Source organism: Varroa destructor, unplaced genomic scaffold (genome assembly GCF_002443255.2).
Source record: "Varroa destructor unplaced genomic scaffold, Vdes_3.0 BEIS01000002.1, whole genome shotgun sequence".
NCBI lineage: Eukaryota > Metazoa > Arthropoda > Arachnida > Mesostigmata > Varroidae > Varroa > Varroa destructor.
This window is the reverse complement of record NW_019211455.1, coordinates 13,438,726-13,451,083: the sequence shown is the minus strand read 5'-3', so window position 1 is coordinate 13,451,083 and position 12,358 is coordinate 13,438,726. Positions and strand designations below refer to the sequence as shown.

The following is a 12,358-nucleotide window of genomic DNA, read 5'->3' as shown; positions in this document are numbered from 1 at the left end:
GCTGCATGAATAACAAATCCGCTAGTGAATTCTATTCGAGAAGGAACCGACCAACTAGAGCGGGTACTAATAGCTATAAGGATCGTTAGAACTGTAACTGCTTTATCTTTTAGCAGGTCCTTTCTTGCGTAAGTCATAGATTGTAGATTCCCTCGTTCTCTATCTCATCTCTCGCTTTTTGCTAATTCACTCGATTTAAGTCATCTCGCAAAGTATTCGAAAGGTGGCATAGAGCGTTCTGGCAAGAAAGCACGATGTTTCTGAAAAGGTAAGGTGACCGTAGCATTTCAAAGTAAATCCTCGAATGCGGAGCAATATTTTCTTCTGACATATTTTTAATTGGCCTTTAGCTGGGGCAGTCAGTGCGAAAATATGGCTTCATTGAGACCTCTGTCAATCGTGCAATTTTTTCATGGCTATTTTCATCCAACGTTTCTCTGTTGGTTTGTAATACAAGGTTATTCGTCAAAGTAGTAGTTACTAACATAAAAACAATGTATTGTGCCCAAAAGAATTATTTTTAAGAAAATGTTTTTACCATCAAGGGCGCTCCCTCTCTCAAAAAGACCGAATTTTATGGACAGAAAGCATCCCGGCATAGCTGAATTTCTTATGGGACATGTCCGTAAGGATGATTATGTTTTCACGTAAGTAAGTCACGCACATTGCTCAAACAATAACGTATGCAGTCCTGTCGACGTGAAAACAGGTGCTCGCTTGCCTAAGATAAACGTAATTATTTAATAAACAAATAATTTATTTGTTTGTAACGGTGTTACCGTAAACACCGATGTAACGGAAATTATTCGATCAATCGTACAAAGACTATGTCGTAATATCATGCGTTTTCTAGATAAGTTTCTTCAATCTACAATACCTACAAGTGCCGGTTTCTAATCCAATGCCGACTAGTCGTAGCAATTTACCACTGCGTACCTGTTTCGTAGAAGAGCAAAGCCTAAATCGCAAGGTATCGTGGTTATAGAACACAGTGAGTCATCAAAAGTATATTACTTTGAGATCTTTTAAGACGCAACGCCATTATTTGTACACGGTATACGACAGACGAAGCATTTCGAGACAACTTTTTTAAGCTTGTATAAATAATAACGATAAGAACATGTTTTCGGTGTGGCACAGTGGTAGCACGTTTGCCTACTGACTATAAAGAGATGTAGGGTAGCTTGGGTTTAAAATCGGGCATATTTCGTGCTGGAAAATAGTCATGCACAACAGTTCTTAACAAGACCAAAGGCAAAGGTAAAATTCGAAATAAAAAGAATAACTTCTTCCCGCCGACATGACTGGAGTGTGGAATTTATGTTTGCAATTTCATCTGATACGAATCATACGAATGTTCCTTCCTCTGGATAGAACCTCTTCGTGGGTCCCCTGTATCGGCCATAAAGTAAACATTTAAAACAGCAAAGCTAACGGTAGCTCAAAGACATACATGCCTTTAATCTACCATGGCCTGCCTTTCTAACTTCCAGAACCTTTTGATGCGGTCACCAACAGCGATGACTCGTTACCATGTCGTGTACAGGACAACAAGGCCACGCTAATGGTATTGAATGAAACTAAATTACCAGTAGTACAATTTCGCTCTGGAAAATGCTAATAACCTATACTATTGAACAACTAAGACTTCCACCACATGGTCACTTTCGGCCTTCATTCATAATCGCTTAATGGATGGCGAATCACAGCCTTTCGAAGGTCGCAGCTGACAGATGCGTACAAGTCAGTCGGAGTGCGTCTTTAAACTGTTTTCCGTGTTGGCATCAGTTGATGTAAATTAAACCTCAACCACTTCACCAAATGCCAACATCATGTCTGCTTGAACTCTGAATAGGAATTCCCTACTTCTAGGAACGTAAACGATCTCACACGAGTTTTATGGCATAACGTCTGTCGTTCTGTATTTCAATAGTTTTGAGCCAACCTGGCTCTGGTTATGAAGAACTTCAGAGATAAACAATAGGGCCGTTAAACAAAAAGCATTAAACGTAATACAGCTTTTATAATACAAAGGGATTTCATGGCGATACGGCATTTAGGCGCGTCTACCATTCTACCTGTTTGGCATCGATTCTTTCAAACTGCTGTCTTGCAAAATCCTCTCTCTTTAGCTAGGCTGGTTTAAATCTATCCCGAAAGGAAAAGAGAAGGCCAATAGAATGACAATATTAAGTATAAGATCCCAATCAGATGTGGAAAATCGTATTTTGGGCAAAATCATTGACAAGTGGATAGCAGTGCACAGAGCAAATTTGAAGAAAGGAAAAATACGAAGATTCTGAACAATTGTATACGGTGCGCTGCGTATCACAGTAAAAAAAAATAAATTAATAGTCCTCCCAGACAAGATCAAATAGGGATTAGATGTCAAAAGCTTTTTATATCACACGCCAGGGAGAGCAGCAGATTAACAGCATGGTTTATTCTTCTGCTTGGAGAGTACGATTTGAAGAAAATGGACGAACGGTAACCCATAAGCACCTTCAAAGAACATCTGGGGAACGCGATCAGGTAAGCTACACGTGGTCTGTGCAACAAGCAGAACGCAATATATTCCGCCGACACTGGGCGTGCGTAATGACGTAAAATTTCGTAACATAACTATATCAGGTGTGTAGCGCTCCGTCGGGGATTGTGGTTGATACCTTGGAAATGGGGCGACCTTGGTAGTACTGTAGAACAAAGTGATGCGTTAGAAAAGGATTATACGTAAAGAGGGCAGAGTTGACATGGCACAGTAAACAAACCAGTATTTTACCTAGGAACGAATCCCATGTTTTCTATTAGGAACAGAGTTATGCGCCTTTGCGATACGGCGAAGGTTACAATGATTGAAAGTAGTGAAATGAATAGTGCAACAAAGCCCACTGGCGTTGGTTTGTTGAATAAAGCACCTTGTCTAATGTTTTCCATTTTTTGGCGATGAGGGCATAAGCAGAGTTTTGAGAGCGGTCGAATGAAATATAAAAATAACGAAGGCTTTCCAACCTGAGAACGATCTTGAAGAGTTGCTTTCAATAACATTATACGTTTGATGACGTGTGCAGACGGCTGCAGCGTCGTAACGGAGGTAGCGACTAAGATATTATGCAAGAATATGGAGTACTAAGTAAAAGATTATTTTAGCTCAGTCTAGTCAGTTCTTTCTTAGCACTATCAATTATATTTTATATGTTACGAGGCTGTTATGATTGTGTAGATATAGCATCAAAAAACTTCTGCCGCTAAGGGTCTGACCGAAGTCGATCTTGCTGGACTTTTCTGTGGTTTTTCCAACAGTTCTATTACTTCGCATGGCAACTATACAAACAGCAGTCGATAACTCCTTACTTCCCCCAATTATTTTTCTACTTATAATAATAGATAATCAGCTTTGCCGACGCTGCCATTCTAACCAGCGTGGTAATGCGTTTTTTACGGTTGTAATAACAACGATCTTTCAGAGATGCGCATGAGGCTCCCAGGCCACACCACCTTATTCAGCTACTGATTACTAGTATTCTACTGTCGGAAACCTCATTTGTATTCATCATATCATGCGAATACGCCAGAATGAGCAAAGACTTTTCAGATTAGAGACGATTTAAGATAGCGGCAGAGATATTCTAATAAATGCGGCACGTGCATGTACATCAGTTGGTTACTTAATATTTGCTAAAAGGCACACTCTTTTCCAAAAATCTACAATGGACGGTACAGTTTAAACGTGGCGAACTCGTGGGCATTTGGTGACCGACTGATGGAGCTAAATTGCGCGCGACATCCCCGGGGTAAAAGGGGTCATAACAATGTTTTTACTTATGCCAGCCATTGCGAAGTGGATATGCCGACTCGTTCTGATGTTAGACAGCACCAGGCTCTAAGTCTCGTAATTATTCTGTCGCTCCGACACGACTTGTTAAGGAGGTCAGCGATGCGTGAATTTGCCGAGCTAACCGTCCTGTTGATTGAGGTGGTCCACGGCACAAATATCCCTCTAGACGAGGAACTCTAAAGAGAAATGGCTGTTGATGTGTCGGAATATCTAATACAATATCAAACCCATATTTGTGTGGGACGTGGCCTCAAAATCGCGCTAAAATCTGTCAGCTCGCCTATATACCTCGTGCATGTAGTACCGTTCTAACAGATCCTCGCATTATTATTAAATTATCTCAGGATAGGCGAAAAGATTCAAATTTAAACAGTATTTTTTTCTCGTTACTCTGTAGTCATCAGGCTTAGAGCAGCAACAAGTGACAGCTTGAACATGTCCTGCAACTTGCGTTGAATAATTTTACAAAGTATACTACAGATCATGTTAAGCTAAATCAACATTCGAAAATCTTCTATAAGAAATTCATTTGTTTCTGTTCTGTATAATATAGCAGGACACAATCTGGTAAAATCGCCGACCTGTTTTTGTACACGATTTTAGTCACGGCTTCTCGGTCTTATCTGAAAACAGCACTACTGTTATGCTGAGAAGAGAATTTTTATTCCTTGCCGTTCGAAATTCATGGGGGGCTTATCTGCCTTGTTTTTTTTTTTACTTAGTACAAGTTACTGTTAGATGTAGCAAGGGAACAATTAGATAGCATTTCTGAAACCTAGACAAGGACAGGAAGACTGTCTATCTTAATAACTGCTGATCATAACTAATGTATTCTACGAACCAACATGGTTTTCTAAGTACCTCTATTTCTTTATTTTTTTTTACAAAAAAAAAAGGCAAACCTAGCCACAGATTCAGCTGGGATGACAGATTTTTATCTTTATTATTAACACACCCTGTGAGCTTTTTTTTTAGCTAATCCTCCAACCATTGAAGGCTGCTTACGATGCAATGCAAATTACATTTACGATTCGCTGGTTTCGCCAGCCAAGTACGGATAGTACACATAGAGCAGGACCCTTTTCGATGTTCTTGCCCCACTTCATTTCCCAGTTGTGGGCTGCATCCGCGAAAACCTAGATTATTAATCTGATCTGAGCACTGTGCTTTATACCGATTTTTATGCCGATATTTGTCGTTTTCAGCATCTCTCGTTCAAAGATATTAGACTATATGCTTAATGCAATGACAATAACGTTATTGTTGCTCAAGTGGCCGATGATCATCTCGAATGGAAGCATTATGATCTGTTTCTCAATACAAGACTGCCTGAGAAGCCAATACATTCAGCCCCCTGAGGATGTTCCAGGATGGGCCACCATGGGCCTCAAGAGAAGCAAGTACCTGATCTTTCGTTTTTTTCATGCAGGAGCCAGACTACTCAGCAGATCTCTGATCTATATAGGAAACTGTCAATGCTAACAGGGTACTCGTGATAAACAATGGCCGAGACATGATGCTCCCTCATCTACAAAAGAGATGTTGCAATACAAATTTTTCATCGTTTGTCATTCACTTTAACACACAGAACTATAGTAGAATGTCTTATATAACACATAATTAGAGAATTTATCTTGTTTCGCCGTTGATTTTCGGACCCATACATTTCGGCGAACTTAATCACAAACCTGGTAGATGAACCTAGTTAAAACCGCTTGTAACACAAGGTATAATATTTACTCATGCATTCTGCAAACATTGTCAGTATTTACGTCGAGCAGCGTCCTTTCTAATTCATAGATATCATGATGGGTGTGCCATTCATTACTACCTATTAATACTTACAAACAATTACAATAGATAGCCTGAGAGCGGCTTTTCACTAAGATCGGCCCAATTTGCTCGTGTAACGCGAAGTGGTTAGAAACTGAACTAGGAGGTAGAGGCCGAAATTGGCAACGCTGAGACGGAAAAACGACAGACGGCGTCTTTATCCAGGAAACGCCACCAGGGGTGAATAAAGCCACAGACCGAACTGTAGAACAGCTAGACAGCCACTCGACCGCTGTGAGCATCAGTTGCAAGAGTGACAGGACGGGAACGTAAGATCTGCGGCTAAAAGAACACTTCTACGTATTTTTGTTTGTCCTTTTGGCAATAAATGGCCGGAATAGGAGGGATATATAATATGAAAAGGACTACGTTATAACAATACCGAAAGCGTTTAACGATGTTCGCTAGCGTCTATAAATGATAGCTTTATCACGGAAGCCTATTCGTTTATTAATGCTAAAAAGGTATTGTACAAATATGGCCGCGACAACGCTTAAAGGAGGGCTTTTGTTATCTGTTGTACTTAGCTAGCCTTAACCTAAGCCACAACAACAGTCCGCTTTTATCCGAAAGAAGCCTAAGCGAGAAGGGGTAGGTAAGTTCACTCGTATTCGATGTACCTAGGTGTTTTCACTGCTTTAGCTAAGTAGTGGGTTCTGCGATGGACATCTGCATCGAACAAGTCTATCATACTCTCATCGAATGCACACAACGCAGTACAGCTGCACCGTTACGAAAAAACAATACTCTTTCCTTGGTTATTCAATGTTTACCTATATCCCAGGCGAATCGATGTGCCTTACCCGGTTGAGTTCGTCCTCGACAGTGACCGTGGGACGAACCTTCGAAGCCCAACCAGTGGGAAGAAAGGCCCAAAGTCGAAGAATGGCAGAGTGTCTTTCAACGGAAGAATATTAACTGACCCTATTAGAGGCCTGTACTGAATGATTACGAACCCGACTATGACGCTGGTTTTAAATTTGAATGGACGGGCCATGAATTCAAGCCGACTTGTTGTGGATTGTTGATGGTATGGCGATAGGATAAGATCATGTGTCGTAAATATGTCCAATTAAAGTGAACTACTTGATTTGCGTAAATACACTTCGCTATGCGCTAGAACCCAGCCGTCTGGAATATTGCCTAATGCCTTAGGTACCCGACGTAGCTTGGTACTTGGTTCAATATTAAAATCGTCTGCAAGGAAACTCAACGCTACAGTGTGGTCCAGTGTAAAGGCTATACGGACCCTAGACGTGCTCGTTGAATCTTTCAAGGCGCAAAGTATCAGTTGGGTTCAAATCTTAACAATAGCAACTTGAAAATCACTATGAGGCCTGTAATTTCGGATTATGTTTCTAATAGCCTCTAGGATCGCTTGCCCAAACTAATTGATTAACGCTAGCATATCGCAACGAAGTTAATAGGCCTAAGGAAGGTCTTTTTAGATTGCCTTTGCAGGAAACCTAATTCTAAATGATAAACAAAAAAGCTTCTGATAGGACTTCTTAATAATCTCGAATTGACATGCGAGTAGGATCGGGGAGCTACGGTGTCGTGGAATCGGCTCACGTATTAAGGCTCCATCAGAATGAAACGTTTGGCATTAGTTGAACTCGAAGTGCGCCGTAGATAAGCCTACGGTCGTTGCTAAGATCTCAAAGTATTCGTTTACTGAAATTGCCGTTCTCTAAGTTTATATTTATAATAATAATTTCGAATTTCAATCGTTTTTTGCCAAGTCCTGTTTTTATTGGGGTATATATTTAGTGGCTCAAACTGCCGATAGCAAAATCAATAAGGTCAGCCTTCGAATAGATTCTTTACTCTCAGAACCAGTCTGCATCTTTCCCAATCCTCTTTTTCCCGTCACGGTCGGAGAGATCTGACTCTCCAATGCGTAATAATCCATAATCCACTATAAATCTATGTGACGGTATATCATTTTCAAACATGCTCACTAATGAAAAAAATTGTTTTGAACAAAATTGTCAAAAGAAGCACTAAGGTTAATATAACTAAATAGAGATTTTTCAAACGTTTGGAAGAACGTAAATTCGCCTGTATTCATCACCTAAGGCAGCGTACGTGGTACTCTTTTACGACGCATCCATTGAAGAGAACACCTAACTAATCAGCATTCAATCTTTCACTGGAATCTATGCTGCACAAAAAATTCTTCGTCTTAAAAGAGCAAGCGAACAGGTCATTTTCGAGGGATCACAGTTCGTCATGCAGGTTTTTTTTCGATCATTCACTGTGATGGTCTCATTCTTGAACGACTGCATCATTTTTGCATGGTCCTGACCTAATTCGCCTGTTATCCAGCGTTAGAAGCTAAAAACCAAGGATAGTATCCGGGTCCAACTGGGTCCTCTTTTGTGCAGGATAACTACAGTTCGCTTATATTCTCTGCTGCTGTTGCTGCCGCCGCCGCCGCCGCTGCTGCAGATTCCTGTAGCAGAGCCTGTGAAACCGTCACGATACAAAGCAAAACTCGGTATAGAGATTTCATCATTGGTCCTTTGGTTGATCATCGGTTTATTGAACTCTAGTCCCAGCCTACGAGGAACTCTTGTGAGTAAAACTGGCGTTCGTGGAGTGCACGCGTACTGGGGAGGCATTGCTTGTTTATGGAGACCATTTTCGAGCCGGCGTTTTCGTGAACACTCGCTTGTTTCTCAGTTATTGTGACTCAGTGTCTATTTTTCTTCTTCTTCTTCTGTAGTGGACCGGAATGCTTTTTACCATAGGCTTAGTTATCTTATTCAATAGCGCATTGTATATGATTATAGGACCCGTATTACAATCCCCAAAGCAGTTCCAAGAAGAAACCACGTGGTGCAAACGACAATTCTAGAAAATTCTATATATATAACGATTTCTATTGCTGTCGCATAGATTATAGGTGCAAAATGACGCTTATTATCGGGTTAAGAAAAAAATGCTCAAAATTTCTGGCATTTTAAAGAGATCTACGGCAAAGATACAAAGCATGTTTAAATTCTTGCTATTAAAGGTTACTGAGATTGCAGGCCTACTACCTACCATATTATTCGCGGGTCAGGAGTGGCTCTGAGGTTCTTATATCCCAAGCCGTTTGCTTAGTCGTACAACAATATCTAGATATCCGCAATACTCGACAGATCCCTGTTTCGGTAGAGCATAACTTATCCTCAATATGTCGTGCCCCTTTAAATTACCTTTAAACCCGACACTCCGAGGTAAGAGAGGGCTGACGCGCCATCCTAATGACGGGAAAACATTCAGGGGTATGTACGTCTACCTCTGCCGCTAGCAAGCATAATTACATTGGGGACTGAATGCCCTCGTTGTCGCTCTGTGTCTATATTAGGATCACTTTTTTTGAAATAAAGTATTGTCGTTTCGGTTGATCCAAAGTAAATTCGAAGCCTAACTGTGATTTGTTGTTGGAACAGTTGCATCGTTTGGGCACCTTGGCTCCCCTTTTAAACCTATTCCTCTTTATTTCTCTCGGAGTGGAGCGTTCGTCTACTTGTAATCTTGTTCGATTGCAGACCATTTTACGAGTAACCTTAATTTGAGATGGGACATTGCGATCGGACAGTATATTAGAAAGCAGCATTTGGGGCTATTATCTCTGTTATTATTAAAAAGTGTGCAACAGCAGTAACAGCCTTGCCAAGGAAACTTAAGGACCGCAGAAGTGGTTTGGGACTATCTGTCTGTGTGTTAAGATTAATTCATGTTATCAGTAAATAATAAATTAAAGGTTATTATTCAATATTAAAAAGCATTTAAACAGAGGTTTAAGGCATTCTTCATCTCCGTCAGAGCCCTGCCACTTAAGCTTGGCGACGTTTTATAGGTAAAAAGCTGGACACCCAGTCATACGTTATGAGTTTGGCCTAAAGCTAAGGCCCGGCAATTCGTGTTTACATGAAAGTTGTTGATATTGCTCAACAAATCAATACCTAATTTTTCATGATATTCCAATTTCTCACGTCACACAAGCAATTATGAAGCCTTAGCAGGCAAGGAGCTAACGGTGTTAAGAGGTTTGAGCCCGAGTAAAAAAATTTGCCACATCACACTGCCTAACTCATTCTGTCTCTATGGTCTACATTCGAAGCTTCTCCGATGCTCTGTTGGGGCAGCATAAAAAAACCTTATGGAATTCTGGATCGTATGCAATTCCCGTAAAGGTTTCCTCGACTAGGATACAGCACATCGACGATGTTGCAAGGCTAAAAGGAAAAAATTAGACACTGCCGCAAAAATCTATCCATAGCAGATATGTTCGGTTTAACAAAATCAATTAAAATTGGCAGTGTTCGGTGAACAACGAGGCAATTCGGTGCATCGCTAACCGGAAAAAAACCGGTTGACAATGGCCGGAAAGGCGAGAATCTTTTCGTATCAGTTGAGTGGTGTTCAGTGGAGGACTCGGGGGAACACTGGACCAGAGCAATCATTATAGGTCGGTAACACGATAAGTTAGTTTATAACTTGTTTTATTGCCTTGTTTATTCTATAACTTACTTTTCGGTGTAAAACATCACTAGCTGTCCTTCTAGGGATTTGATTGCGAAAGACATAGGTCTGCGGAGCAAGCGATACCTAATGTGAGCCCGTTTACAAAACGGCTACCCAAAACTCAATGGACGTTTATTTTTTGAGATTGAAATAAAAACGAGCACTTTTCTAATCACTTTGTTTAGAGACCGTTTTCATGGATGTTCTGGGCCTTTCGTGAATGATAGAAAAAGATTAATTGTTCATTATTGTTACTAGAGTGGCTAGCTATTAACTTAAAAGTTGTGAGGCAGGTCATTACTTATACTAAAATTGCGCATTTGTTGAAACAGAATTTATTCCTACAACCACAAGATTCTTTGCGTGTCATTCAAATTGGACTGAACCCTTTATAAGTTTCATGTTATCGCATAACGTTACGCATAAACTGTCAACGTACCTCTCGTCTGAATGAACATCCATCCGCCTTGCAGTCCACGGGTAGATACAGTTGTACCACGACACGCCCCTTTCCATCATATCGCTAATGGGCACGAAGCAACTATCGTACACATATGCAGTTTAGCTTAAAATCAATCGTAGTGAACGTCCAGCTTCCATCTGTATGTGGCGATTTCCTTGGAGCAGGAAATTCTAAACTGGGGTGCAATTTTCGTGGCATTATTCTTCAACGGCAAAGAGGTCAGACACACAGTAGGTGGATACAAAGTATATAAATAAATGGATGTATATATATATATATATATCGTATAGGACAGACAACACATCACGCTGTTGTTCGCAATGTTATTCTAAGCTAGCTGAACAGTCACGACGGCGTGAGAAATTGGTACCGTGGCAGATTGTCTACACCTGGTTTCGCTGACGCTTAGAATCCGAATTGGAAAATAGGTCGTACATATATAAGCATTTGTCTTATGGAATTATGTACCATGTAAATACGGATTCTTAATCATAAAAACTTAATGCCCGCGTACAGAGGTTTGGCGAGGCGGTGTTTCATTGCCAAAGACAAATGCGGATGCTGCCAAAAACATCATCTTTAGAGCACTGTGTATTAGTTAACTCATTGCTTTTCTTCTATGAAGATGAGTTGTACAGGATTTGCCTATACAGGAAAGCGAATCAGTCAGCTTTCGGTTGATAGTAGGTAACCGCCTGCATTTAACTTTATAAAAAGATGATGAAAGCTCTAGATGGCATGAAGCGTGTGAAGTACCTTGTTTTTATTGTCTACGCCCAATACCGTGTTACCTTAATTTTTTTTTGTTGTGATCACTCGAAAGCGACGCTTTTGCTTATTGAATGATCAGCTTTTATTACTAGTCCATCATTATATGTATAGACGTAAAAAGAACCTGCTCCACCCGTAGAGTCCACTAGTCTGTCTGTGAAAACGAGTGACGACTTAGAGGTGCTAATAATAGTAATGATGGTCAAACTAAGTCAACATTGTATTGATGTATTTTTCTCATCCTGGTGTTTTTAGCATTGTTATTTCCGAACTTAGATTAATATCATATGGTCCAAAACAAAGAATGACCAGTTTTCTTTGTGCCTGCATTTATTCGTGCTTTTTTTACGACCATTTAATCGACTATTGACAATCTTTTCCTTTCATTGCCATCACAATCGGAACGGTAACATCAGGGGATATCAAGGAAAAATAGAATATTACACAATGAATTACACAGTGGTACGCATTACCTAACTCCAGAGAGAAAGAGCTACTCAGAACGCCTTATGATAGGGCAACCTCCGGAAGTTACTTATATGTCCTTCTGAGCACTTCTTAGTAATTATAATTGTTTCTGAAGAGCAACTGAATACGGTCGAGGTGAGTATTGTACGTACATGTGATATGAAATACCTGTAATCTTACTTACAATCCCAGATTGTATTGATGGCCAATCGACGTTTTAGCCGTACGCATTAATGAGAGATATGGACACACTGTAGCCATAACTAACAGGCATAGGCTCGACTGGGACATGTAAAGCCACCGGCTGATGCTAGATATGAAGATACCTGCTCAGCTAATAAAAAATTTCAAACTATAGTGACTTCCATCAGAAGCATCGGTAGTACGTAAATCCACTGAAGCACCACTCATAAATATATCCTTCAATATATATGGAAGCTAATTGTGAAGGACTAGGCTGCTGGTCGGAA

The 12,358-nt window shown here is 40.4% G+C and overlaps 1 long non-coding RNA gene across 2 annotated transcripts; it reads left to right on the top strand.

Moving 5' to 3' along the window:
* The first annotated feature begins 223 nt into the window (after window positions 1-223).
* On the top strand, window positions 224-6,097 carry LOC147757403 (uncharacterized). Of its 2 annotated transcripts, XR_015321774.1 has the most exons (4): window positions 224-268; window positions 546-647; window positions 1,494-2,532; window positions 3,465-6,097. It is a non-coding gene; the product is annotated as an uncharacterized LOC147757403 (long non-coding RNA). The 2 variants fall into 2 exon arrangements; XR_015321773.1 differs by having other exon boundaries at window positions 1,494-6,097.
* The last annotated feature ends 6,261 nt before the right edge of the window (window positions 6,098-12,358 follow it).